We start from the raw sequence: 27,934 nt of genomic DNA on the forward strand, positions 1-27,934 counted from the left end.
AAGCCAAGTAAGTCAGATTCATAAGGTCAAGGGTCATATGTTCTCTCTGACATGCAGGAAGCTAGAGAGGGAAAAGGTAAAGAAGGATGGGTTGGTTTCATAAAAATCCAAGGGAGATCAGTAGAGGGAAGGGACCCAGGGATGGGAGAAGGAAAGGGAGGGGAGAGTGCGGAGGAGGGATACTGACCAAATCATACTGTGGCCTTGTGTACATGTGCAAATACGTAACAACCAGTCCCATCGTTATGTACAGCTATAATGCTATATTTTATTTTCCTATAAAATATGGAAATTTTCATTCAATTTAAATTAACTGGAATTTAAATTCAAACACTGATCATTCAATTTTTTTGTTATTAAAAAACTCAAATATGTCTGGAGCAACTTAACAAGTTAGTAGATTTGTAATTCTACTTCTTGTCTCTAAATGTTATAAAATCTAAATACAGATCTGGTATTCCCAGTGAAAATTCAGTGTATCGTCTTAGATGAGTTGTTAATGTAAAACACTCACCAGAGTTAAAAGACTTAGGTAGGGGGGAAAAAGTGTAAAATATCTCATTCTTCATTTTTTATTTGAGCACCTATCAAAATGATAATATTTTAAATACACTATTTAAATCAATCTCACTTTTTTACATTGTGTTTCTTTCTATCATATTGACAAATTGTAATTGCGTACATTTATGGGGTACAGTGATGTTATGATTTTTAATATAGCATGGAATGATTAAATAAAGCTAATTAACCTACCCTGTATCTTAAATAGTTGACTTTTTGTGATGAGAACATTCAAGCTTTACCCTTAGTAACACTGAAATGTTCAGTGCTCAACTATTTGCTGCTATGGTTTGAATATAGTTGACCTTCAACAAAAGTCAGGTTGAAATATGGTTGCCAATGTAAAGGTTGGCAGATGAAGCTTCTAAAAGGGATGAAGGTCTTTCTTAAGAGATGAGATTAGTTCTTCTGGAATGGACTTGAGAGAGTGAGTTGTGATTGAGTGTCTGGCCCTGTTTGTTCACTCTCTTTTTCACATGCTCGAATTGCCTTTTGTGCTCCACCATGAATTGAAGCAGCATCTCACCAGAAACTAAGCCAAGGTGGCCACTCAGTCTTGGGCTTCCTGCCTCTAAGGACTATAAGCAAAATAAACCTCTTTATAAATTATCCAGTCTCAGGTATTCTGTGATAGTAACAGAAAACTAAGACATTAGCTGTACTCATTACACTGTGCAACACATCTTTTAAAAATTTCAATGTCTTCCTCCTGAGGCTTCGTACCCTTGGATTATCATCTCTCCGCTCCCCCCAACTTCTATTTTCACATTTTAAAGCATGACTCCTGGGTAAATTTTAGTTACACATTATATTTCTACCGGTTCACTACTCTAGATGTATAATGTTACTAGGGATAGTACTGGAGAGGGAATATTATGGCCCCAAAGTTCATTTTTCATTTGCTCTCTCATATGACAAAAAAAGTCCCTGTGGGTCTTCTTCCAACTCTCTCTTTCCCAATTGCTATTTTCTTTTTTTTAATATATATATATATATATATATATATATATATATATATATATATATACACATATATATATATGTATATGTATATATATATTAAGTTTTTAGTTGGACACAATATCTTTATTTTACATTTATGTGGTGCTGAGGATTGAACCCAGTGCCTCGTGCATGCTAGGCAAGCGCTCCACCACTGAGCCACAACCCCAGCCCCCCAATTGCTATTTTTAAATTATTAACTTCAAGGAATACCAATGTACCCTCATCCTTGCTCCACCCCAGCGTTCTTCTCCTGCAGAAGCCTACCACCTTCTCCGCCTGGCTTCTGATCACCCATAGCCTACTGCAAATAACACCCTCTATGCTGCCCATTTCTCAGTCTTTTCCTGTAACACGGCCTTCCTTGATCTTTTTTAACAACCCTTGTCTCCTGAAACGGCTTCATTACAGTTTCATCAAGGGGAAGAGCCTCCAGTCCAGGGGTCTGTCTGGCCTTCACTCCCTGGTGCTCATGCTAGGGTCACTTCACCTCTGTTCTTACTGCTATCCTACTGTTTTCCTTTGTGCCCCTCCCCTCTCTCAGTGACCCTATCTCTCAGGTTGGGTTTGTAGGACAGGGACTCTGCACGGGCAGGAGGCCGGTAGGCAGGAGGTCTACTGAAGGGTACTTCTGGGCCTAACATCTTCAGAGAGAGGAAAACAAGATCAGACAGAGAATGAACTTGAACTGAGATGAGGTTTCCACACAGGCCTCGACACACCCTTTGGGAAGCTGTGGGGTTGGGGTGACCCTTCAGAGTCCCTTGAAACTGAAGCAAGTAGATGTACATTTTTATCCCTGCATCAACCACATGGATCCAGGATCCAGAATCCAGATATCCCTCCAAGGAGTGGCAAGTTAGTCACTTTCCATCACTGTGAGAAAATCTCTGAGATAAATCATTGATGAGGGACAGATTTATTTTTGGCTCACAGATTTCGAGGTTTCAGTCCACCATCCCTTGGCTCCATAGCTCTGGACCTGTGGTGGGGCAGAATATCATGGAGGGGAGTCCATGGTGGAGCAGAGCTGTTCACACAAGGCATCCAGGAAGGAGGGAGAGAGGGGGACAGGGAGGGAGGGAGGGAGGGGCTGGGGTCCCAATGCCCCCTTATAGGACATGCTCCCAGCAACCTGACGTCCTTCCACTAGGCCTTGCCTCCTAACGGTTGAACCACTTCCCTGCAGCACCACTGGCTGCAACCGAGCCTCCAACGTATGGCCTTTGTAGAACACGTAAGATTTAAACCATAACCAGTGGCCGTCTGGCTAATGCAACCCCCCCACTAAGCCATTATTTGGAAAGTCTGCAAAGGTCTTCTCATTTCCAAATCTAACCCCATTGTCATGAGCCCCCTGCTCCTTGGTGCTCCTGCAGTGTGGGCCCCTGTTGAACACCCCTTCTTCTCTTGAGTTCTGTGGCCTCCCCTAGTCCTGAGCCTCCTTCATCCTCTCTCCTGAAGGATTCAACTCTTTCATTGACTTCGTTTCTTCCTTAGACCTAGGTCCTATTTTCAGTCCCTGTCTTCTCTTCCTTTTCCACATTCCACTCATCTCACCTTCTCTCATCAGCTCAGCTCCATCTCAGATGATTCCAAAATCTCCACCTTTTGCCTCAGCCCCTCTTTTAAGATCTCCAGAATCACCTGCTTCTCCAACTCAAGTAGCCACCGCCGAACTCAGCTTCAGGCCAGCCAGGCCCTCCTCAGACTCCCCTGGGCTACAGCACCACCATGGCCCCCTTCCTGAGACACCTCCTCGCCAGCCCTCCTTCCACAGCATACTTAGAGAGGTCTGCAGACTCCCCGCCACTGCGTCTTGAGCTTCCATCCCCCTGTTCAGATCTTCATCACTCAGGAGTTACTGCAATCATCTCCTCTGAGATTCACATTGTCTTAGTCCATTTTCTGTTGCTGTAACAAAATACCTGAGACAAGCAGTTTATAAAGTTTGTTTGGCTCGTAGTGCTGGAGACTGAGAAGTCCAAGAATGAGAAGCCATGGCAGGGCTTCATGCCATGTCACAGCAGGAAAGGGGAAAAGGAAAACATTGCCCTTGGTGCTCCTGCAGGGAGACATGGAGGTGCTGTGCTTTACAACAACTTTCTCGCCAAGGTAACTGATCCCATCCTGTAAGAACAAAAATGTTTCCAGAAAATTAGCTCAGCTCCATGGAAGCAGCATTAGAGCCCTCATGATGCAAACACCTCCAAAGGTGCCACCACTCCTCAACAGGTCACACAGGGGCCAAAGTACAATGTAATTTTTAGAGAGGACAGACCAGAGCATTCGCCTAACACTCCATGGTCAGCCTCTCTGGGCAGCTAGCTGGGGTATTTAGGACACCGGTACTGCAGTAGCCAGTGGCTCTCTCAAAGTTGCCTACCTCCAGTGGCTTCCCTGACCTAGCAAGCTGGGGAATGAGTGCCTTCGCCCACTGCAGTTACATTTCCAAAGAGCAGGGCTAGGTCCTCACCAGGCCCTGGTTCACTTGGGAAATGACACAAGACGCATGCCCCACTGCCAGAAAGCTCCCTCTGCACCTCCACCTGGCAGGGGACCAGGAACTCTGCTGGGTGCCCTTCCTTTTCCTTGCACTCTAGGAAGAGATCTTGATTATCCCCAGGCCAGGGAGTATAAAGCGGATGGTCCACAGGACTCTGAGAGGGACAGGGCAGTCCGTGGTGGAGTCTTTTGTGTGTCTCGGGTGGGGGGAGTAGAGAGAGAGAGGCTCCATTTGTGATTAAAGAGGCTTATCCCTAGGATGCCCAGGGAACCCCAAGAACCAACTTCTCCCAGGACAGTGGATTTCCTCACTCCACCAGGGGGCCTGACCTAAGTAGAGGACCTGGGAGTGAGAGCAAAGAAAGGGAGCAGGGTGGGGGCTGCGGGGGCAGGGAGACTTGCACACACACCCCCAATCTCTTCCCCCTGCCCCACACCCACCCCGTAAGCTTCCCCCAGGCAACAGCACAGCTGCCCCTGATCCCACTCGGTTGCTCTGTGTGCTCTGAATGTAGAAAGGCAAACTCCCGAACAAAGAGAGGCCCCCGCCCCCCGGGTTCTGGGCGCGTCCCGCCGGCCAGTGGAGGAGAGAGGGGCGCCTGGGAGCAGAGCCGAGCGAGGTGAGGAGCTGCAGGCAGCGGCGCGGAGCACAGGGCAGAGCGGGGACCCGCACGCAGCCGGCTCCAGGTGGCAGGGAAGGAGCGCGGAGCCGACGGGCGGTGGGCGGGCGGGCGCTGGCACCCGTGCTCTTGGTCCCCGTAGGCTCGCGCTCCCTCGCGGCGTTGAGAACCCTGCGCCTTGGGGCCTGGTAAGTGCAGGTGGCCGCTGGAGAAGCGCGCCCTGCAGGGGCTGGGGAGGGGGTACCCTGGAGAGGCGCCCCTGTGGCTCCAGAGCGGGACCGCTGCAGGCACCAGGGTGGGGGCTGGCGGCAAGGGTTTAAGGTGGCTGTGGATGAGAAAAGAGGGCAGGAATTCTCCGGTCACTCACGGTGGATGCGTGCCCACATTGGTGTCTGTAGGGGTGCGCAGCACTGGGGACCATATCTGGGCTCCGAGTCTGCCTTTCTGCACTTGTCTTTAGGGGGAAGCCTGGGCCTCCGAGGGCCTTGTGTAGTCCAGGGTTCCCCGTGCATGACTGTCCCTCCTCAAAATGTCACTCTCTTTGTCCACTCTTAATGACAGTAGCTGCCTCTTCTGTGTTAGCTGAGGTGACAGGCCCAGAGTCATCTTAGCTAGAAGTGTACAGTCCTTGGCTGCAGTACCCCAGGCAAAACAGGGTCTGCTAAATGCTGGCAGCTGCTGGGTCTGGCACAGACACAGGGTTGTTCTCAGCAGTCTGTCTCCCTTCCTGGGCATGCCTGTGTATTTGTGGGTGCATGGCTCTGCAGGTCCTGTCACCTGGGTGTGCATGCCCATCCTCCTGCCTGCAACTGGGTGGCTCTATGGAAAGAAGGAAGAGCAGAGAACGCTCTGAGATGTGTGGTTTTCACCCACAGTATGTGCAGGGTTCACATGTGTGAATTGGCTGGAAAATAAGAAAGGAAGGAGGGCCCAGTTGGGGTGGGCAGGAAAGCATCTTAACTTGGGTCTAGACTGCTGCCAGCGCAGGAAAAAGTGTCCAGAGGACTCTAGCACATGGCACCTACTGGGGAAGGGAGATGTGGGAAGAAGGGAGCAGCTTCTGGAAAACTCCTAAGCATACACTAGAGGATATAGGGTGGAAGCCGAGGGATGGCGGGGAGAATGAGGGTGGTATTAGGCAGGCCTGTGTTTAATTAGTGGGCAGCTGGATTGTAATGAAAAGCAGCCGTTGGAGTCTGGAGACCTAGGTTTGAATCAGATCTTAGTGTTCATCCCTACATCATAGCACTGTTCCCTAGACAGGTCTCTGGGGCTCCGTTGCTTTGTAGAGTGGGGACCAATAATCACCGTCCTTCCTATCTCCAAGGCAGCCAGAGTCACACATTAGCAGGGCCTGAGAAAGTGATTTGGCCATAGTAAGGCTCCTAGGATGAGGGGCACTGCTGGGTTCCCAGATGCCAAGTTGGTGCTTTGGGGAGTCCTTTGGTGGTCTGGAGTTGTTTGGTCTGTGGGTGGTGGAGGGATCCATTTGCATCTTGCTTCAGCATAACAGTAGTGTCTGCCTAGAGCCCTTTTTTGTACTTTTGTTGTGGAAACTATGTGCAAGCCTGTGTGGTTTCCTGTAGTTTTTGTGCAAATGCCATCTGCAGCACTAGAGGAAAACCTTCCAGTTGCTCCCAGCACCTTGACTTTCTACATGAACCCAGGGGACTTTACACTCTTCATCTTGCTTTTATCTTTCACTCACCAAATGAAGCACTCCCCACAGTTTGCAGCCTGGGAGACAGGAGAACAGCAGCTTTCTCAACCAAGGTCATGCATGGGTCCAGATGTCAATGTCAGGGTTCAGTCTTTTAGGGTACAGAGACTTTAGATCCAGGGCCAGTGCCCGTCCCAGCTGAGGAGAGGCAGAAGGATATTAACACATAGGCAGCACCCCCAACACCAGGACATGGTTGGATGGCTTGTCCACCATGAATGTCACCTATCCCAGAGAGCTTTTTGCATGGAATAGTGTTTAGTCAACGTTTATGGAAGGAAAAGCCCTGGGCACAGGGTCCTGGAAACCCCAGGTCCAGTGCTGGCTGGGCTCCCTGCCCACTGTGTCCTGGGGAAAGTCCCTTCACCTCTTTGGGTCTGCTTCCTCATTGGTCAAAATCAGGACATCTCCAAGATTATCTTTCTGATCTCAGCTCCTGAGTGTTCCCTTGAAGCTTTTCCTGACCACTGCTCTACCTAAAGCTAGATCACAGCATCCTGATCTGTTCTCTTCAGAGCACTGACTGTCTTCTGAACTTGGCTTTGCTCTATCCCACACAGTGTGAGCTGAGTGAAAGCAGGGACCACCTTTATCCTGAATCCTGCTGGCTCCCCATCACCTAGTTCAAAGAGGGGCTCAAAAACTACTGTTGTGCAAGGGAGAGAGTGACTTAAGTCGATAAGGGAGATGCCTTCGTGCTTTCCCAATCATGCTCCGAAGAATTTCAAGTGGAAGAGCAAGCCCCACAGGCAGGGCACCAAGGGTTCACAGTTCGTCCAAGTTACGTGTTGGCTTCTGGGGAGGATTTCCTTTGACAAAAGTGTTCTCCTACTAAGACCAAACTAGAAAATCACTGCACCACAAGACCCACAGGCATCGTTTCAGCCCTAATCTGAAATGATAGTACTTCAACTGGAAATAATACCTTCTTGGCCCTCCATGAAGAACAGCGATTCTGATGCCCAAAGTAGTTATTCCACAAATCATTTCTGCTTGGTCATAGAATTCATCCTATAGTTGTATGCAACTGATTTCATATTCTGAATTTTTGGTCAAGGTCAATATCAAAATGCTTTTGCATATAACAGCATGTAGGAACTCTGGTCCACGTGTCAGACAGACACTAGACAATCAGGAAACGCTGGATGTGCACAAGGTGGATAAGCCACACATGGTTATTTGAGAGCTACCTACTTAGGGTGACTGTATCTGCCATTGTCTTCCTTGGGTGTGTTCCCAGGCAGACTGCCAGATGTGCCTTGTCCTCAGAGTATGCCCATCATTTTCCTGAGGAGTTGGTGATGGAATAGAAGCATTTTCTCAGAGATTACTGAGCATAGAAGGGAGCCCCACTCCATGAAATAGCCCTGACCTGTACTTACAGCAGCCACACTTTAGACATTTCCAAGTTGACCTCTATGTAAGACAGTCTCTCTTTCTATAAATACAGTTGCAAATGGAAGCATAACTGCTGGGTCTAACCTATGCCCGAGTTTTTGGCCAATGTATATAGGGTTAGCACTGCTTTTCCTTAACCCCGTCAGAGGAGTTGGAATTACCATCCCCACAAGGGAGAAAAAGGTTTCATTATTTCACTTAGTTTGCTATAGATGGGTTGACATGACAGAAGTAGAGATCTGGACTCTTCTGTAAATTCCTCAGAGTCTTGTTTTTTTTTTGTTGTTGTTGTGGTTTGGTTTTTGTTTGGTTTTTGTACTGAGGATTGAACCCAGGGGCATGTAACCACTGAGCCACATCCCCAGCCCTTTTTATATTTTACTTAAAAACAGGGTCTCACTAAGTTGCTTAGGGCCTTGCTAAGTTGCTGAGGCTGGTTTTGAACTTGCAAAAAATCTTCCTGCCTCAGCCTCCCGAGCCACTGGGATCACAGTTATATGTCTCTGTGCCCAACTGCCTGTGCTTCTTGCCCCTGTCTCTGCTCTGGTTGACTCTTGTAGGTTCCCAGGTTCAAACGATTTAGACTTACAAGAGAGCACACCACAGTGCAGACAGAGTTGGGCAGCGGGCTGACCATATACAATGTGCAGGTATTCACTGAGTGCCTGCAGTGAGCCTTGAACTTCCAGGTTCCTGAGAAATAATTCCTAGGACCCAGCGCCTGCCCTCCAAGCTCTAATTGTTGAAATTAAACTCAATCCCAGGAAGAGATGAGAACACAGCAGAGTGCAGACTGCATGGCACACACCCAAGCCACAGCTGGAGCTCAGAGAAGCAAAGGGCGGGTGCAGGCCAAGAAAGCAAGCAGCCAGCCAGCAGAGCCCACATGGAGGCCTGCACTGGGCGCCCTCAGCCCCAGCTTGCATCCTGACTCTGCCCCTTCCTCTCCATGTGACCTTCCATGTGGTATGTGACCTGCTAAGCTTCAGTTTCCTCATTGTAAATCGAGGAAATGATCTCTAACTCTTGGCGGGGTGTGTAAATGCCTGGGTTCAGCCCGGAAAGCTCCACTCAGCAGAGGGGCGACAAGCCCCGAAGTATGACACTGACACCCTGGAACAGCTTGAAAAAGGGATGGTGCTGAGGAGGAGACTGCTCTCCATTGTGTCAATCTCCCCTGTCAGTCCTCAGGGAGCCTGTGGCCTCCTGCTGGACGCCCAGGCCAGCCAAGCACCCCTTGTCTCCCTTCAGGTCCCTTTCCAACTGGGCATGCCCTCTCTCCACATACCTGGCAGGGCTTCGGGGGGATGCAGCAGCAGTTGGCCTGGCTCTGACTTTTCACTGTCCCCTAAGTAAGCAGATGGCCTTACTGAAAGGCTTCAGGGTCCTTGCTATAAAATACCAAGAATCAGAGACTTTACAGAGGTTCAGGAAAGATTACGGAAAATAGCTTTGATGGTCGAGTAGGGGTCCCTCTTTGGTGAGGATGTGGGACCACCCCTCAGTGGTTCAATCTCATCCCAACTCAGGGATTCCCTCTCTCTTCCCCCACCCTCTCTCTCTCATATGGATTTCATGTTTTGAAAGAGGTTTTCCTGCCAACATCACATCAACACTCATGAAATTTTTGCTTATCTTAAGCAAAATAATAAAAAAAAACCACTGAATTTACTCTCCACAGTCCACCTTTCTGCTTCATATCATTTACTAACAGATTCTAGTGTGTTTAAAAGGCTCAGAAGGAAAAAAAAGAACAAAGGACAGAAGTGGGCCATGTTGTCCATTTTGTCTGAAATTGGGAACACATGGCGAAAACAAGCAAAAAAAATGAAATCATTCTATTTAATTGTGTCGCTGGTATGGTAGTAGACTATCAAGCCTCCCTGGCCAGTAAAGATCCAAGTTTCTCTTTTTCTTTCTTTCTTTTTTTCCTTCCTTCCTTCCTTCCTTCCTTCCTTCCTTCCTTCCTTCCTTCCTTCTTTTCTTCCTTCCTTCCTTCCTTCCTTCCTTCCTTCCTTCCTTCCTTCCTTCCTTCTTTCTTTCATGTACTGGGGATTGAATCCAGGGGTGCTTTACTACTGAGATGCATTCCCAGCCCTTTTTTAATTTTTTATTTTGAGACAAGGTCTCGCTTTGGTTGCCCAGGCTGGCCTCAAACTTGGGGTTCTCTTGGCTCAGCCTCCTGAGGAGCTAGGATTACAGATATGCACCACTCTGCCTGGCTAAAGGTCCAAGTTTCTATAAGTATTCCTGAAATATTATAAAGAGATTTAACTCTCAAGAAAGAAATTGAGATTCTGCCTTTTATAGATAGCCACTAGACTTCTGACATTTGGAGACGGCTGTCCTGGTTTTTAGAAGAACATTCATCGCCACTACTTGAGGATAGAATTATATTTGTGAAGTTTTTATCCCTAACAACTCACACAAAGCTTGGCACACAGTATGCATTCAATAAATTCTCACTGAAGGAGCTCATCAGTCATCACTGAGATTGTGTCTTAGGAAAGTTCCTTTACCAGAGCCAGCTACATAATTTGCAGACCCAGTACAGCATAAAAAAAAAAAAAATGACTAGAAACAACCCAAACAATCTACTTCAAAAATCAAGAGGAGATACAAATAAAAGTACTGAAAAATAAAGCCTTTTCCTTTCTTCCCTGGTCTCTCTTGACTTGACACACTGCTTTTATCTGCTAATGTTTAATAGCATTCTAGGTAAAGAAAAATTAAGATTTTAAATTATTAACATGACTTTTACTTTATATGGTGAAATTCCAGCTTCAAAGGCAAATACAGAAGCATTTAACTCATATGTGGAATCACCAAAATTACACAATTCATATTTCATGATCGTTACCAGAAACAATGCATGAAACTAACTTGGCTGCTTTTGGTTCCCTTCCTGCTACACACATATTCCATCAGCACTCTGCCTTCAGCTAATGAGAAGGAAGGGGGAAGGGAAAAAAGGAACTGTGGACCTCTCCACCAGCCTGCCTTTTCTTTCCTTCTATGTCAGCTGCATTTTCGGTGCCAGTAGTTGGCTAATGCAGGAAGTAACACACATAATAAAGGACAGGCTATCATCAGCTGTTTCTCAGAATGCGTAACTTGCCTTTTGCATTTGAACCGAGCTCTGCTTCCAATGTAGACTATGGCTTCTCAGGGCTGTCATGACCCATTTACTCTGTCACAGATGAAACATCTTACCTAGAACTAGCTTTTTTTGTTTGTTTGCAGATGTAGGGAATAGAACTCAGGGCCTCGCATATGCTAGGCAAGCACTCTACCACTGCGCTCCACCCCCAGGCTCCAGTACTTGCTTAGAGACTCTCTGAGTTTCTGTGCATCATGGATTCCATGGAATCCTGTGTTTAAGGGGAGCATGAAACTATATGCAAATGGAACAGCATAGAAAAGTGGACGCCTATATGGAGAATATCTCCTCTGCTCACATATATATCCCACTGGTCCACTGGACTTTACTTATAAAACACAATTCAAAGTTAAAATTATTTCAAAATGCCAATGGGCAGAGCATTAAAACCAAGCTTCAGGACCCTCCTGAACTTGAGGTCCTCTGAGCCATGAAGACTACGTGGCTTCAACCTGTGGCCTCCCTGTTTGGCTACATTTTTGAATGGCGACCCAGTCAGGGCAGAACAAATCCTGTCGGTGTGTTAGAACCCCGGGATTCCAGTTAGTTGTTTATATCTTTGTAAGACAATGGAAACTTCCATTTCTTCCCCTGGGTTTCCACTCCTCTGATTCCATCATTTATATATTGGAAAAATAGCATGGGTTGTTTCTAGTCTGTTTAAAAGATTCAGAAGAAAAGAACAAAGGGTAGGAACGGAGATGATCATTGTCCATTTTGTCTGAGGTTTGCGACAGATTGAAAAGCAAAAATCTTCCAAGAGTCCTTAGGCCTGTTCAAAGATGTTCCCACGCTGTCCTAGCCAGCCCTGATCATTTTTATATCAAAGCTGAGCAGAAAATGGGGATGAGAGAGAGAGTGATTTAGTTATTGTGTTAGTCAGCTTCTTATTGCTTGTGGCCAAGATTTCCGGCAATAGGGTAAAGGAGGAAAAGTTTACTGGGGCTCAGAGTTTCAGGCAATGGTCAGCCGACTCTGTTGCTGTGAGCCCCAGTGAGGCAGAGCATCACGGCGGAAGGGTGTGGCAGAGGAAAGCTATTCAGCTTATGGCAGCCAGGAAGCAGAGAGAGACAGAGAGGAGCCAGGGACAAGACATAGTGCCCAAGAGCATGCCCTCAGTGACCCATCTCCTCTAGCCAGCCTCACCTGCCTACAGGTACCACCCAATAGTCCATTCACGTTATTAATCCATTAACTGAATCAATCCACTGATGAGGTTACACTTCTCATAATCCAGTCTTTTCCCCTCTGAACGTGTGCATTTCCTAACACGTGAGCTTTTGACATGACTTTTACTGATTCCTAGATCCAAACCATAACAGTTATCAAAGGAATGTTCTTTGGGTTAGAGAGAAGACAGACACAGGGAAGAGGGCATGTGAAAGTGCCCTCCACATTTGAGGGTACTTTTTGCACACAGAGGCCGAGGGCAGCCACATCTTCCAGAAGATAGGAACTCCTCTGTCTGAGAAGAAAAGGGGAGACAGGAAGTGAGATCCAGCAGCACTGGGAGAGAAGGGAGAGATTAAGGGGGCAGTTAGCACCTTCTGACTCCTCTGAACAGGTAGCTAAGGCTTTTAACTCGGCTGGAAACCTCAAGTTCCAAGCAAGTTCTGGGAAGCGAGTACTAGTATAGAAAACGGGGAAGAGAGCAAGAGATGAAAGTAAACACTTCTCTCCTTTTAATGTAGAAAGATCAAGTTAGAAAGAGCAGTGACAGATCATAACGGTAAAAATTTGTCAAGGAGAAGCCACATTGACACTGTCCTTCTGATTCCTTTAGTTGGTCCACATTCTACCTTGGTTTTAATTTATTGTGTAAAACCTGCTAGTTTTGAGTAGCTGTTTCTATCATTAAATGGGTAGATGCATGGCTGGTTGATATAAGTTCCCCAGGGGTCTGTGCACTACGTTCTGACAACCTGCAAGCTGAAAATGAGTTTTGCATATTTAAAAGACTGAAAGAAACTAAAGAAAATGTAGCAGAGGATGTAGGTGGCCCCCAAATCCTATATTAACTAGTCCTTTACAAAAAAGAAAAAAAAAAAAAAGGTTTTCTGACTTCTAATCTATCCAGCTCAGCCTGGGATGATAGCACAGAAGAGTCAAGATGGCCTCTCTGGGTATCACCTTCTGAGATCATAATTTGACTCACGTGGGGCGCAGCCAGGGAATTGGGTTGTTTTCAATTCTCAGAGGTTCCAGAGTGCATCTAATGTTGAATGGCACTGCCCTGAGGCTGCGGTCCCCAGTGTGAGACTGGGGACCAGCAGCATCCTCATTGCCCAGCTTGTCAGACATGTTTAATACTGTGAAAGGCAGGAAGGGCAGGAGGGTGAGGAAGGGAAGAGAATGGAAGGTGGGAAGAAAGAAAGAAAAGGAGAGAAAGAGGGAAGAAGGAGAGGAGGAGGAAGGTAAGAGGAAAGAAAAAGTAAAACAGAAAAATCTCGGGCCCCACCCCAGCCTCAGCGATCTGATACACAGTCAAGTCCAAGAACACTATTCAGAGGCTTGGTCTTTCAAACCTAAACCAGTTGGTGAAGACACACCCACAGATGGGTCAGTCTGAAGGAGAGGAAGGAAGTGAAAGTTCAAGGCCTCAGGTCTATACCTGGAGATTACTGAGACTGTTGTCTTACACGTAACTGGGGCCCTGGGAGGTGACGCAGGCTGCCGGAACCAGAACTTGGGACAAAGTAACACCACCAACCACAGCTATAATGAATTCCTTCCCCAAAACAGTCATTTAGAATAATTTTAACTTTGGGCTCTATTTTCATTGCCACATATATCTTAATCTTTTAATATATTAACTGCATTAACTGATTAGAAGTACCACTTTGGGCAAATATAGGGATTTACATGCAACTTCTGAACTACATTGAAATAATTTAAACAGATATTATACATGGCTGGGAAGTGGAGTTGGACTGTTAGCTTTCACCTCACAGCTGATGGAGGAATTCTGTCCTCCCACTTGGGGAAGGACAGATTCCCACGGGATACTTCTTCCTAATTTCCTGCCCTCCAACACGGTAGAGGAGAGGTGGAGCATTAATAAGAATATAATAAGAATAAGAAGCTGTTGAATGTCTACAGTGTCCCAGGCACTGCATGAGGTTTTAGCATATAGTTGTCACAGCCCTACAAAGTCAGTGTTATCATCCCCATTTTATAGTTGTGACTATAAAAAGTTGAGGACCATACAAAGTTTTGAATTGCTTCTTTCGGATTGCTGGTGTGCCCTTCTTAGAAAGAATTCAAGGACCAGAGGCACATGGAACAGCCAGAGATAAAGATTCCATCTTGAGCCACGTGCAATGGCACATGCTTGCAATCCCAGCAACTCAGGAGGCTAAGGCAGGAGGATCATAAGTTGAAGACCAGCCTCAGCAACTTAGCAAGGCCCTAAGAAACTTAGATTCTGTCTCATAATAAAAAGGGTTAGGAATGTAGCTCAGTGGTAAAGCACCCCTGGTTAAACAATACTACCTTTCCCTTTAATAATGAGATCTTAAGAGGTCTTCACGTGTCCAAAGCACTGTACATTCATAGCTCCTGATGTCCTAGCACTTGGCTTACAACAGAGGCAGTGGGAAATTAGAATCCAGGATGGTTGTGGGCAGCACTGTGGAGTATGAAGTCCCTCCACACCAGTAGCACTGGACTGAGAACCAGAGATGCGTGTTCAAATCCCAGGTCGCCTCTGATGTGATCAACTTGAGAAGGCAGAAACAGCTTCCACCTTCAGGATTTCTTTAGCCAAAATATGGGTATGGACTGATTTCTAAGGTTCTTTCTCCAACTGGGACATGCAGAGGGCTTTCCAAACCTTGGAAACAATGGCTAGTGATAATGGCAGTAATGAGGCGATTAGTACAGGATTAGGAAACCAATTTGGGCCATACATAGGGTGTTCTGAAGCCAAATCATTTCTTTAACATCCTCCCTCCAAAACTCATGGAACCAGCCTGGCACCGTGGTGCATATATATAATCCCAGAGGCTCAGGAAGCGGAGGCAGGAAGATTGCAAGTTCAAAGCCAGCCTCAGCCAACCTGGCAGGGCCCTGAGCAACTTAGTGAGAACCTGTCTCAAAATAAAAAATAAAAAAAGGGCTGGGGATGTGGCTCAGTGATTAAGCAGCCCTGGGTTCAATCCCTGCGACCAAAAAAGAAAAAAAAATAAGAGAAAAGAAAGAAAGGAAGGAAAGAAGGAAGGATGGACTCATAGAACTAACGTTCTTCCTCTTCTTTTGACAGAAATAGTGTAGCAGTGTGGGGGTTGTTGGCTAGTTGCCATGTGAGTATAAGATTTCCTTGTCCCAAAAGCTCAGATATCTTTTTAAAAGACAGGCATCTTATATGCTTTAGCCCACCTGTGAGAAGATTCTCATGCTTTGCAAAAGGGTTATTAAGTCGCTAAAAAATATGTGTTCATTGACCTGAAATGAAGAAACATGACTTATTTATCAGGGAGTTTAACAGCTTCCAGGCTTTCTGCAATGAATCACATCACCTTCTAGACTTAAGACCTAACAGATTTACATCCAAGTCCCAAAGTGAACATTGGAATTTAAATGTGAATGCATGAGTGTTCTCTCCCTCGCCTTGGCACACACAGGCACACGGACTGATCAGTCCTTGTGGTGGGGCAGACTGCAAGACAAGCCGGGCTTCTGGACATGTGGGGCATGTGGCTCCAGCTCTGCCTCCACCTCTGGTAGCATCCCTGGGCCCACTGGGCCTTCAACCCCCAGATTATGGCCTTTCTCTTGGGAGTTGATAGTCCAAGATTTATTTGTGGCTACCCCAAAACAGATGTTTTTACCATCAGAGTGAAGGAGTCACAAACCTAAGAATCCCACCTATGAAACCCTAGCACATCACTGGTAAAATCTTTTTACACAATTTCCAGGGCCCCCCAAGTTACCAAGTTCTAGGGAAGGAAAGGTCTTTTAGGCTTACAGCTAAGCCATGGTATCTTGTTCCAAAGAGAAGACAGGCACTATTTTGAAAGCAAATGAGAAATTGTACAAATCCTGCTGTCTTGGAAAGGAAATGAGTTTTTATGTCATTTGGACACTGCTTTTTCTTTCTTTTTTTTTCATTACCCACCACCTAGAAGGGAGTATCTATGCCTCCCTGATCCCAGCGGGCAAGGTGTGCCTATCCTTAAGCATGAAATGATGTGCACCATAATGAGGGCTTTGCAGGGAAAGCCCCTCCCTCCACTCCAGTGCAAACCCTCCTCCAGCCTGGCTCGTCCCTACCAGAGCCACAGAACTACAAACTGCCATCATCCCTCTTGCTGCTGCTGCCATGGGAAGGGGCAGGTATATAGCAGGAATTCAGGTACAGGCTTGGGCCATGGTGTCTGGGTGACCCTCACCCTCTTATCCCTGCTGGGCAGAGAAGGACATTGGCTCAAGTAGGTTAGATGAACAACTGAAGTTCTAGCAGCCAGCGAGGATGACATTAATTTACCCTCCATGTATGTGACCCCCCAACCAAATATCAGAGAACCAGGCTCATGTTAATGAGCAGGATGGAGGAGGAGGGAAAGCTACATGTAAGCTCACCATACAGGAGAAATTCTTCCCTGCAGCTGATAGATGTCCTCTGCAGTCTCCAACCAGTGACATTTCCTACCCAACTCTCAGGAATCCAGGTCATTCAAATAGTGGCTTAGCCATGGAGCTGGGAAGAGGGTGGCTTCTAGGATCCTGACCTTGGCAGCAGCAAAGTTGTTGTGGACCCTGAGTCAAGTCTGGTGGTAAGCCCTTAGTTCGTATGGAGTCTAAGAGCTGTGACATCATTGATTTGGAATCTGGAGTGGCTCCCACATGTTCTAGAGTTGCTCCTAGGAGCCATATCTTATGCCTCTTCTGACCTCCACAAGCAGAGATGCCCTGTGTACTCAAGCCCCAGTCTGACTCTAAACCCAAACCTGGGAAGGCCCCTGGGCATGAAGTGTCATCTGTTTAGGCCTGGCTTCCTGGGGGAGTATGGATGTTGGCTCTCAGGGTCACAGTCACTGAGCCCTTTTGCCCCTCTTGGATTTCCGCAAGGCAGTAGCACCCGCTGAGGGTGGACAGCAGGGCAGAACTGCTTCTGATGCTCCTGTCCTGACTCTTCACCTGCAGGGGTACAGCAGAACCAAGTGGAAAGGGCATCCTGCTCTGGACCTACCTGTAACTGTCAGTGGGGTCTGCCTGGTCATGGTGACATGAAGTCAGATCCCAAGGCTCAAACAGCAGGTCCAGACTCAGAGTGGCTGGACTGAGTATGGGGTCCAGAAAGCCATGACAGTAGCATGAGTCTAGATGTCCAGAAGTTGCCTTGATAAGAAGGAAGTGAGCTAGGATCAATTCCTCACCCAGTGTCACCAGCGCCCAAGCTGAGGATGCAGAGCAGGGCTGGCTGTGCCAGAAGCTTCCTGGGCAGAGGTAGTTCTCCGCATCAAATGAGAGCTGGGCTCCATCAGAGAAGCCTAATGCAATGACAGAAACTGGAAAACAGCCCACCCTCAGCATCCAAACAAGGACGTGTTCCTGGGAGGCAGCACCAGGAGCCTGGGCAGACTGTCTCCAAGCCAGGCTCCTCCTGAGCAGTGCACAGAATGGGTCAGAGGGTGGGTTTCCATTTCAGACAGTGCTGCATGCCCTTGAGTAGGTTTCCTCATATGTTTAGGGGGATCCCAAGAGGGTTTACCTCTTAATTACTGTGAGAACTACCCAGATGCTATTATTATTATTCCCATTTATGAAGTAACTAGCAAGCTACAGCCTGGAGGAAAGAAACTCACTGGCTCCATTGCCCAGCTCGCAAGATCTCCTGCCACTGCCTGATGGGGGGACCCACTCGGCCAGGGCAGAAACCATACTCAACAAATGGGATGAACCTATGGGATACAGTTTGGCTCAGTAAATTAAACATAGAGTTACTATATGACCTAGCAATTCCACTCTGGAGTATCACCCAAAGGAGTTAAAAACAGGCGTCCAAACCTGTACGTGAACTTGTACTGTTCTTGGCAGCTCTGTTCCACAAGAGCCAAGGGTAGAAACAACCCAAATGCCCATCAAGAGATGAATGGATGAGCAAAGAGTGGCATGTGCGTGCAACAGGATGCTCCCCAGCTGTGGAAAGGAGTGAAGTACCCCTACATGCCACAGATGTGAATGAGCCTTGAAAACGTGTTAAGTGAGAGAAGCCAGACACGAAAGATCATAGATTGCATGATTCCATTGATATATTAAGACTAGGAAAATCTACAGAGATTGAAAGCAGGTTAGTGGTTTCTAGAAGCTGGGGGGAGAGGAGTGAGGTAGGACTGCTTCATGAGGTTTCCCTCGGGGGTGATGAGAATTTTTGGAACCGGACATGGCGACAGTTGCACAACATTATGAACGTACTTGATGCCACTTAATTGCACACTTGAAAACGGTTCCAGTGGCAAATTTAATGTTGTGTGTATTTTGTCAGAATAAAAAGGAAAAGAAAACGTGAAGTGGGGTCGGGGCCAGGTGGGGGTCAGCCAAAGACTAAGTGCCTATAAAATGAAGGGCTTCTCAGATGACCTCAGAGGTCGCTTTGGGTTCTAAAAATACTTTGTGGGTCTGGAACAGAGTCCCAGCTCTTCCCTGGGTCATTTTGACCATGGGCAAGCGTGGGGTGATGATATCCAATTGTAGAATAAAAAAGCTGATGTCTACACATGGATCTCCGAGTGGTAGAGCGGGTTGGTTTTCTGTGTGTTTGTTTTATCTCAGCTTTAGGGTGGGTGGGAGAGGAAGACAGTGATCAGAGGGACTTAAATAGAGAAGAGAGACTTCACACGCCCCTTCCACCAGAGAAGCTCTGCTTTATCTAACATTGTAATGACTGAGGGCGACATAAAACTTTGAAAAAGCATACAGCCAGAGTACCAACCGTCTCATCGTACAGGTAAAGAAACTAAGGCCCCAAGACAGACACTGACTTGGCCAAACTGAGCGATCTCCTGAATCTAGATGCCTGCCAACACCCTGACCTCTGCTTGACCTCCCCAAACCCCACCCCACCATGCACTGCTGCCTTCACGGATGCCCCATGCACCTGTCAGGGGACATCCACCACATCTCTTTGGCAAGTCTCCTTTTTGGGGTAACCGTGGGATGGGAAGCGAGGACTTCCCTCACCCAAGGGGCCCTCTCCAGCAACACAGGCTGTCCCCAGCCAAATTCCCCTGCCAAGCACCAGCCCACCCCCTGGGTAATGAGCCAGAAGCTCCCATGGGAACAGGACCCTCTTGTGTGTCCCCACCAGGGCAAAGAAAAAAGCAGCTTTTTCCTTGAGGAAATCATAGATGTGTTCATTCAAGAGGGTCAGGGAGATTGTGATATAGATCTTCTCTGAGCGTAGGGAAAAAGCCTAGACTCTATTCCTTCTTAGAATCAGCCTGGTGTTAGAAGGAGTGCTGAGTATATCTGCAATGTGCCGAGCTTTTTGAAGGGCGCTACTGAGAACTGGTGTGTCAAGATGAAATCCCTGTGAGCTCCTAGTTCTGAGACAGTGGTCCTTCTTCCTGGGGTTTCACTTCTCACATCAGCCCTCTGCTCTCTTACCTGGGTCCACTCCGGTGGTCAGGCAGCCTCAGGAACAGTTACGGGGGACTGACAGTACCTGGGCTAGATTTGATGGTCCTAGAGAACACGGTCCCTGCCGTGTCGAACAGAGCCACAGGAATCAATTAACACGCGCCTGATTCTCACATCAGATAACTGGGCTCCTGGGTGTATTTTTAGAATTCATCTAAATGAGTGCTCAATCCCCAGTCCCAGTATCTGGTGCCATAACCTGCTAAACCATTAGCATTATTTCATTTAACCTTATAACTGCGGACTCTAATTCTGATGCCCTGGGTCAGAAGGTCTCGGGGTCTCCCATTGCTTATAAAGTAAAATCCAAGCTCTGGAGTCCGGTCTATACCTTTCTCGTTAGCTGTTGTGCCAATTCCTGCTCATCCTCTCTAACTCTTGTCCATAGTTCCCTCTTCAACACTCCTATAAGCATCTTTATTTTTCTCCTTGAACTTCATACATTGTGTGAAAGTGATGTTGATCTGTCTCCCCAGCCTTGACCTCTTTAAGGTTAGGGACTGTTTCATTCATTCTTCTCTCCCTCTTTATTTTTAATCTCCAGCTCCTAGGACACTGTGTGCCACATATGAGGCCTCAGGTGTTCAGTGAATTAAAGGAGTCATCAGTTAGTTCCTCTCAGAGGGCCAACAACTGACCAGACCTGGGGAGGGGGCCTTAGGGAGGCAGTAGCCATTGGGCAGACTCGATGACGTTGATTCGGGAGGCTGCAGAAGGGCGTGTCTTGGTAAAGTACTACAGGTCTGGTGGGAGCTGGTGACTGAGAAAAAGGGATGAGCCCTGGACAAAGGATGGAGAGTCACTTGCTGAGTTGAGGACCGTGGGATGGGGGGGGTTGCAGGGGAAACCCAGTTGGGACATGCTGAAGGTTAAGGACCTGGAACCACGTGAGGGAGCCTAGAGCTCTCTGGCCCCTGGTCATCAGGTCCTTGGCTCATTCCCCCCCTTACCCTGCAGGGAGCCAGGCTTAAAGGGCTGAGCCCAGAGGAGGGTCCAACTGACGAGCAGGCAGAGAAGACCAAGCTGTAGGCTTTGGCGGTTCTGAGACTCAGTGTCTTCGTCTATTTTATACTGCTGTGACAGAATAGCACAAACTGGGTCATTTGTAATGAACAGAAATTTATTTGGCTCGTGGTTCTGGAAGTTAGAAGTCCAAGAGCATGGTGCTGGCATCTGTCAAGGGCCCTTGTTCTAGGTCATCTCAGGGCAGTGGACAGAAGGGCAAGAGAGCAAAGGAACAAGAGGGGCCCAAACTTGCTTTTAAAATAAACCTCCTCTCCTGGTAATGACATTAACCCATTGGCGAGGACAGAGCCCTCGTGATCACATTGCCTCCTGTTAGCCTCCACCTCTCAACACGGTTGAGATTGAGGATCTCAACTGTTGCAGTGGGGATTAACCTTCTAACACAGGAACTTTGATTTGGGGGTCATGTTCAAACACGGCATTCAGATTAAGGCCCATTGGAGACCCAGAAGAATCAGGAGATAGTGGCACTGTGAAGTAAAGCCTGAAAGGGAGCTTCAAAAAGAAGGGGTGATCAGGGGCTGGGGGTGTAGCTCAGTGGTAGAGCCCTTCTCTAGCCCGCAAGAGGCCTTGGGTCTGTCCCTAGTACTGAAAAACAAACGTGACCAGTGTTTCATGTTCAACAGAGGTGAAGCTGAAGGAGGTTGAAAAGCCACCTTTGTCTTGGGCAAGGCGTGATTAGGGACGAGAGAAGGGGTGGAAGTCAGACAGCCATGGGTGGGGAACGACTGGACAGGGGCTGAAGCTTCAGACCTCGGTGTGAAGAGAAGGAGAAAGATCAGGCCAGGACTTAAGAGGGACAGGGGACGGAGGCACACGTGGGAAGTTTGAGAACTAGCATGCATTATGATGAGATGGCGCCTTGGAATCTTACACCTGACGCTGCACCCTCGCTCTGTGTCCTAAATCATTAAGAACCAAATTGTTGCTTCTAGAAGTGGAGCTGGAGTAGGATTTTTTTTCCTTCTTTTTTGAAAGGGGCATTATCTCTAATTCCCAGAGATACAATCCAGTTAGAGAAAAGACTGAGCTGCTTTTGTCAGAGACTCAACAGTTCAGTGGCTTAACGTATAAAGAAGTTTCTTTTTCTCTCATGTAGAAGTCCAGGGTGAGCACGGTTCTGCTCCATGCTGCATGGAAGGATCCAGGTTCCTGCTGTCCTATTTCTCCTCCATCCCAAAAGCAGCATGCATTCTCAAAATGAGGTCCCCAAACCAGCAGCAGCAGCAGCAGCAGCATCTGGACACTTGGAAATTCAGGGGTTCAGGCCCCACCCCAGACTCCCTGAATCAGAATCTCCAGGGGTGGGAACCAGATCCCTGTGCTTTTGAGAGCATTCGAGGTGATTCAAAGGCACCTTGAGTTTGAGAACCGTTGTCTGCATGGTCGATGGGCTTCAGACACATCTGTGTTCCAGCTGTTGGGAAGGGGAAAGATGATGGAGATGTGTCAGAGCAGTGCTTTAAGATCCAGGCATGAAGTGTATTTTTCACTAATGCTTCATTGTCAAGGATTACTGTATAGCCAGATCTTTTATCTTGGAGGGAGAAATTGAGTACCTATGTATCCAGCTACAACACCATTTAACACAAGGGGACAATGTTTTTTTAGATCACCAGCAGTCTTGCCTACCTTGTGGATCAAACTTAATTAAGTAAGTTTAATGCTCCTACCACCCATCCCCTGCAAGACAGCAGAGGATGTCTACGTACAGATGGAAATCAAGGATACAGATGGATCCTCTGTTTAAGGATCCATTGTTTATTTAATCTCACATACCAGCCCCCAAATGTCTGTTTCCCTCACGGGGCTTGGGCAGCCCAGACCTTAGACACCTGCCTTACCTGCTCAGCCCATTAGATATGGTACTATATATAGTTGCTAATCCCAGCTTAGCAACTTCCAGCAAAGGTCAGGATTTCATCCAGCTGGTTGCATCAGAAGGCGGGTACCCAGGCTGGGCAGGGAAGGGTGGGAAGCAAGGGGGAGTGCTGATTTACTGGAAATGAGGCCAGAAGAAAGATAAGCAGTTTGGCACCCGAGCAGCTGTGCACAGCTGTGCAGATGGCACCCCACACAGCTCTAGGAGTAACCATTCACATGGACCACGATGTGGAGCTCCCCCTGGAGTTGGAGGACAGAGCCACCGGGTCTTTGTCTCATCCCCAGGTCCCACTTCCCTCCTGAACCCCAACACCCCGGCTCTTGGGCCTTCCTGAGGTTGCTGCTCTGAACCTTACAGAGCCAGCCTTGAGCTCACCCTGAATGAGTCACCTCTGAAACCTCCATCCTTGCCCTGAGCGGCTTCTCGGAAGGGAGCTCAGTGCTTCTAAGACCAAACTTAGAGAAACCAGTTCTGGGTGGGAGCAAGTTTTCTTTGCTTCTCAAAGCCACCCCTTGCAACCCAGAAACCCCCAACCTGAGAGAGCTGGACTGGAACCTCCCAGCCCCAGGGCCTGATCCCCAGGTGGGCCGGAGGAGCCTCAGCCTACGTGTATATAGAACAGAAGCCACGGCTCCTCCTCGGGCTTGTTGAGACAATGGAATGAGACCCCTGGACCAGGGAAGGACCCTCCCCACGGCTGATGCTGTAGGGGCTAGGGATCCAAGCTCCTGACCAGGGAGTCTGGGAGAACTGCTGGGGTCAGAGGTGGTTCCTTAAGGCCCTAGAACACTTCATTTCAGGAATGTATGATCCCCACCCTGGAAACAGAGGCAAAGTGACCTGCCTTCCTGGGATCTGGTGTTTGTGTATTTAACAAGCTACTTCTCTCTCTCTCTCTCTCTATCTCTATCTCTATCTCTATCTCTATCTCTATCTCTCTCTCATGTGCATGCTCCATCTCTCAGCTCTGCTGCCTCTGGAAGCTCCGCAGGAATAGGGGAAGGGAGCTCACATCCGACAGTGCTAAAACCCCACCTGTGGAAGGCCTCAGGGGCTGCCCTGGATCCAGTTTTAAGGGCTGGAGCAACAGCAACGAAAAGAGGGTGGGGTGGCTGGGAGGCGGGGCAGACTGTACACCCATTCTCTGGATCCGTCAAAGCCGCCCACTCCTGCAGGGCTTCCTTCTGCACTCTGGCCCCTCTGGGCGGTGCCTGATTGTCCTCACAGGTGTTTCCCATCCATGGAGGTGTCCTGTTCTCATTTGTGCCTTGTCAGGCTGATTTTCAAAGGACTTTTTGCCTTGATGTGTGATGGACTCAGGTCTGTGTTTCTATCTGAGGCTGGAATTGAAAACCCAGGGGGAAAGAGGACACTGCAGGGAGAACAGAGAAAGCTCAGAGAGAAAAGGACCAGGGGAACCCCCTGCAACGGCTCGAGCAAGACTCTTCCCACAGGCCCTGCTGAGAAGAACGGCCCGTCGCCTGTGCTAACCCAGCTACCCAGAAATGCGCAGGCACAGGCCACGACAGCCATGGAGTGAGCTTTGCTTCTCTCCTTTCATCTTTGGCTTAGATTTCCTGAGAGCTTTTGAGCACAGTAAGAAATATTTATGTAACTCTACCAGAGTGCAAGAGCTTCCAGGTGATGCTTTAATACACTCGTTCCTCCCTTCCTTCCTTCAAATCCGTGACATGCATGGCTCAGGCATGCTCTGTGCATGTTCAGGACTCTGAAGTGAGCTCAGATTTTAGCCATTGATGGAGCTCAGGGGCACATGTGGGGCTTCCATTAATGGGAGTTGGTGATCTTGGGATGTAAGAACAGGGAGGCGGTTGGAGACACCTCCAGAGCTGAGGGAATGGCTTAGAAAGATCCCGAGCTTGAGGAGTATGGACTATTCTAGACAGATGGCATGCCACAGTGGTGAAGGGCCAGGCTTTAACATCCATCTGGGACAATTTTTAAGTGAAAGGAACACAACTAATAATTATGTCAAAATGATAGGTTTAAACTGGGGCATCGTGTGGGTGCACCAGAACAGGTGGTCACCCTGCTGAGGGTTCACCTTGAAGCCAGTCCCCCCCCCCCACTTCCACCCGCTGCTTACAAACAGCGTGACCACGGATGAGCTCTACAACTTCTGTCTCCCTTTCTGCATCTGTGACATGGAGACGATGCCCAGGCCTACATCATAGGTGATAAACACAGCCTTTGCTATTACTAGGCACAGGATGGAGTCTTCAGTGACACAGAAATGGTCAGAAATCACCATGTGGCCATCAGACTTGGAATGGGGTTGCATTTTTACCCAGCCCACTAAGGAAGATCGTAGCTCCACTCTCATAGATGGGAAGAACTGAGGCCCAAGGTCACAGAACAAGCTGGAAACAGAAGTGGGACCAGAACCCAGGTATTGGGGTGTCAACCCAGCCTTCCTTAAGTCACAGGAGGGTGTCACCCAAGCACCGAGGCAGTTGTCACCATGTACTTAAGGACATCATTATGCTGCTGGGATGGCAGAGGCCATGTGGGTGCTGCCTGCAGGAGCCCCAAACACAGGCACCCAGGCTGCGGCCCTGCCTTTGAGCACTTCCTACACCCCCGGGAGGAGGCGCTCCCTGTGGGCAGCAGGCTGCTGCCATGTTGAGAACAGAGGTGAGGCACTCCACGCCCACATCTCCATTGCCCTTTCTCCCCTTCCTTCCAAGTGAGCTTCCTGTCGGCACCAACTACTCTCATAAATTAAGGTCCTGATTTTGCACAAGTGGCTTCTTCGTGGCCACCTGAAGACAGGGTCTCCCGTAATGGACGTCTGGGTAGTGTCGGCTAGCAGGCAGAGTGGGCTGAAGTAAGAGGCCCTGAGGCTGCAACCCCAGCTGTGTGAGGCAGGGCCTTCATTGATGTATTATTTAGGATCACCTGCCTGCTCTAGTTTGATCTGGAAAGCCCCCTAAAGGCCCATGTGTTGAAGGCTTGGTCCCCAGGGTGGCTCTGTTGGTAGGTGGTGGAGCCTTTAGGAGGTAGGGCCCAGGGGAAGGAACTTAGGTCATGGGGGGTTAGAACCCTGACCTCTTCCTCTCTCCCTCTTCTTCCTGACCTCCATGAGGTCAGTAGACACTCTCCCGCTGTGTTGTTTTGCCCCTAGCAGGCCCAAAGTGACAGAGCCAAGCAATCAGGGTCTGATTATAACCCGTGAGTCAAAATACACCTTTCCTCCTTGAAGTTGATTTATCTCAGGCATCTTGTCACAGTGACAGGAAGATCTCAGAGAGCTGGGTTTAATTGTTCCTTTAACATTACAATACAAAGGATTCTTGCAAATTCTCCATCCACTGGACTTTCACAATCACCCTGCAAGGGAGAGAAACAGTCAGCTCAGCATTCTCCCCATTTGACAGAGCAGGAAACTGGGGCCCTGACTTGCCAAGGGTCACTATGATATCAGTGACAAGTGGTCTCCACACCCAGATGTTCTGTCCTGCTAACCCATGCTGTTATTTTGTCTACTTGTTCACTGATTCTTGTCATATGCACTGGGAAATCCTCATTTCATAGGTCAAACTGTAATTTTAAAAAAGGGAACCAGGAAAAACGTAGCAAAAGGTGGTCACTGCCTAGAGGCAGAGCTACAGGGCTCTGCCTATGTGTAAACAGATGTGGGACAAGGGAAAGGCCAATGACTTGCCTCAAGATGGGAGCAGAGTCCTGATAATATACACAATGCATGTTGGTTACTTGTAAATAAGTGAAAAATAGTCATATACTTTGGAAAACAGGTCTCTCAGGGCATAGAAACTATGAATTCTTAGTGCTGGAATTCAATTCAAGGTCTGCCTACAGCTCCATCCACATGACTCTCTAGTTAGCAATCAAACCCTAGGTTTGGCCCTAAAGAGCTGCCTTCATTCATCTACCTGCCTGCTACAAATAATGCTGATATAAAAGAAAAAGCAGTAGGTGTCCAGAGACTCACAGCTGCTGGACCCCAGGCCTCACAGTCAAGGAGACAGATGACCAGGGGAAGGGCATGGTTCCCTCCTGAAGGCTCCCCCAGGGAATTGGTATCTCTGTAGTGCTGGTCATCGTGGGACCCCTGACCCCAGGTCCTTCTGCCTTCCATAGCCCCCAACTGGGGTCTTTGCCCAGGATAAATCTTATCATTCTTAGTTTCCACCAGAAACCACCAAGCCAAAAGACTCTCCAAGAAACCAAGCTAGACCAGCTAGGCAAAGCCGGGCCTCTGCACACTGCCCTGCAGATCTCATGTATCTGGCTCTCCACTTATTGTTCAGTGCCTCAGTTTTCTCTTCTGTAAAAGGGGATAATAATCCCACCATGGGATTAAGTAATAAATCTATTAATGCACATATAGCACTTAGAGCTCAGCATGCACTTAGCATCTAGTAAAGGTTTGTGGTGTTATTATTATTATATATCAACCAATCACAATCTCGCTGGTGGCCATGGAGAGAAGACTGGCCTGGGAGACAGGATACCAGGGACTGTAGCATGACCTGGCTTCCCCCTGCCACCCAGGACTTGGCTTCCTTTGTTCTCAAACAAAAGGGCTCTGCCAGGATCTCTTTGGCTTCCCCAGGTGTCACACTCAGAGGGTCTGAGGAAGTCCCATTTTTCTGACACTTCAGAAGGACAGTCACATTGTCCACCTACCAGGAATAGGTCACACAAGTGGAAATTAGATAAGAGAAAGGAGCTGGGAGCAGGGTGGCTCAGTGTCAGAACACTCGCCTAGCATGTGCAAGGAAGGCCCTGGGTCGGATCCCCAACACTGCAGGAAACAAAATAAAGTCAGAGGAAGGCAAGAGCAATCCTCTGAGTGCAGAAGGAAATGCACCACGTGGGGACGGTAACCAAGTTTCATTAGAAGCCGAAACGAAGTTATAAATTAAACCACTGAGGTTGTTTTTTCCTGTCCCACTGTGTTTGGCCATTATGCTGCAAGGCCTCTTGCTGGCCAAGAACTCAGAACTGGAAACTGGCACTTAAGTGAAGGAGTAGGGATGGGGCAGGACCTAGGTTTTCCCAGAGCAAACACACGCAAGAAGGTCTTGGTTTAACTGACACAGAGAGTTGTGTAGATGGGCCACGTACCACACTGTGTTTTGAAGTGTATTGGAATGTCTAATCTAAGTAGAGCTTGCATAACCTCACATAGTTATCATTTCTGTGGTGATATCACTTTACAGCCACTCTCTTAGCCATAGATCTCCTAAACTCAGTCTTCGTCGCTAACTGAATTTTTATGTCCTTTGGCCCATGTCTCCCTAATCCCCCAGCCCCAGAAACCACCACTGTACTCTCTACTTCTGGAAGTCCAACCTTTGTGGATTCCACCCAAGAGTAAGCTCATGCAGTAGTGATTCTCCTGTGCCTGGCTTATGTCACTTAACACAGGC

At 48.0% G+C, this 27,934-nt stretch overlaps 1 protein-coding gene across 4 annotated transcripts in view; it reads left to right on the forward strand.

Annotated features, from left to right (window-relative positions):
* Positions 1 to 4,433: 4,433 nt before the first annotated feature.
* Positions 4,434 to 27,934, forward strand: part of Tspan11 (tetraspanin 11) — a 73,574-nt gene continuing 50,073 nt past the window's right edge. Inside the window, exon 1 of one of the 4 annotated variants that reach the window (XM_078015394.1) lies at positions 4,434 to 4,876. The gene's annotated coding sequence lies outside the window, so the exon portion shown is untranslated. The remainder of the gene's footprint in view (positions 4,877 to 27,934) is intronic. The other 3 variants (XM_078015393.1, XM_078015391.1, XM_078015390.1) reach the window with 3 other exon arrangements.

This window comes from Ictidomys tridecemlineatus, chromosome 6 (assembly GCF_052094955.1).
Source record: "Ictidomys tridecemlineatus isolate mIctTri1 chromosome 6, mIctTri1.hap1, whole genome shotgun sequence".
Classification (NCBI taxonomy): Eukaryota; Metazoa; Chordata; class Mammalia; order Rodentia; family Sciuridae; genus Ictidomys; species Ictidomys tridecemlineatus.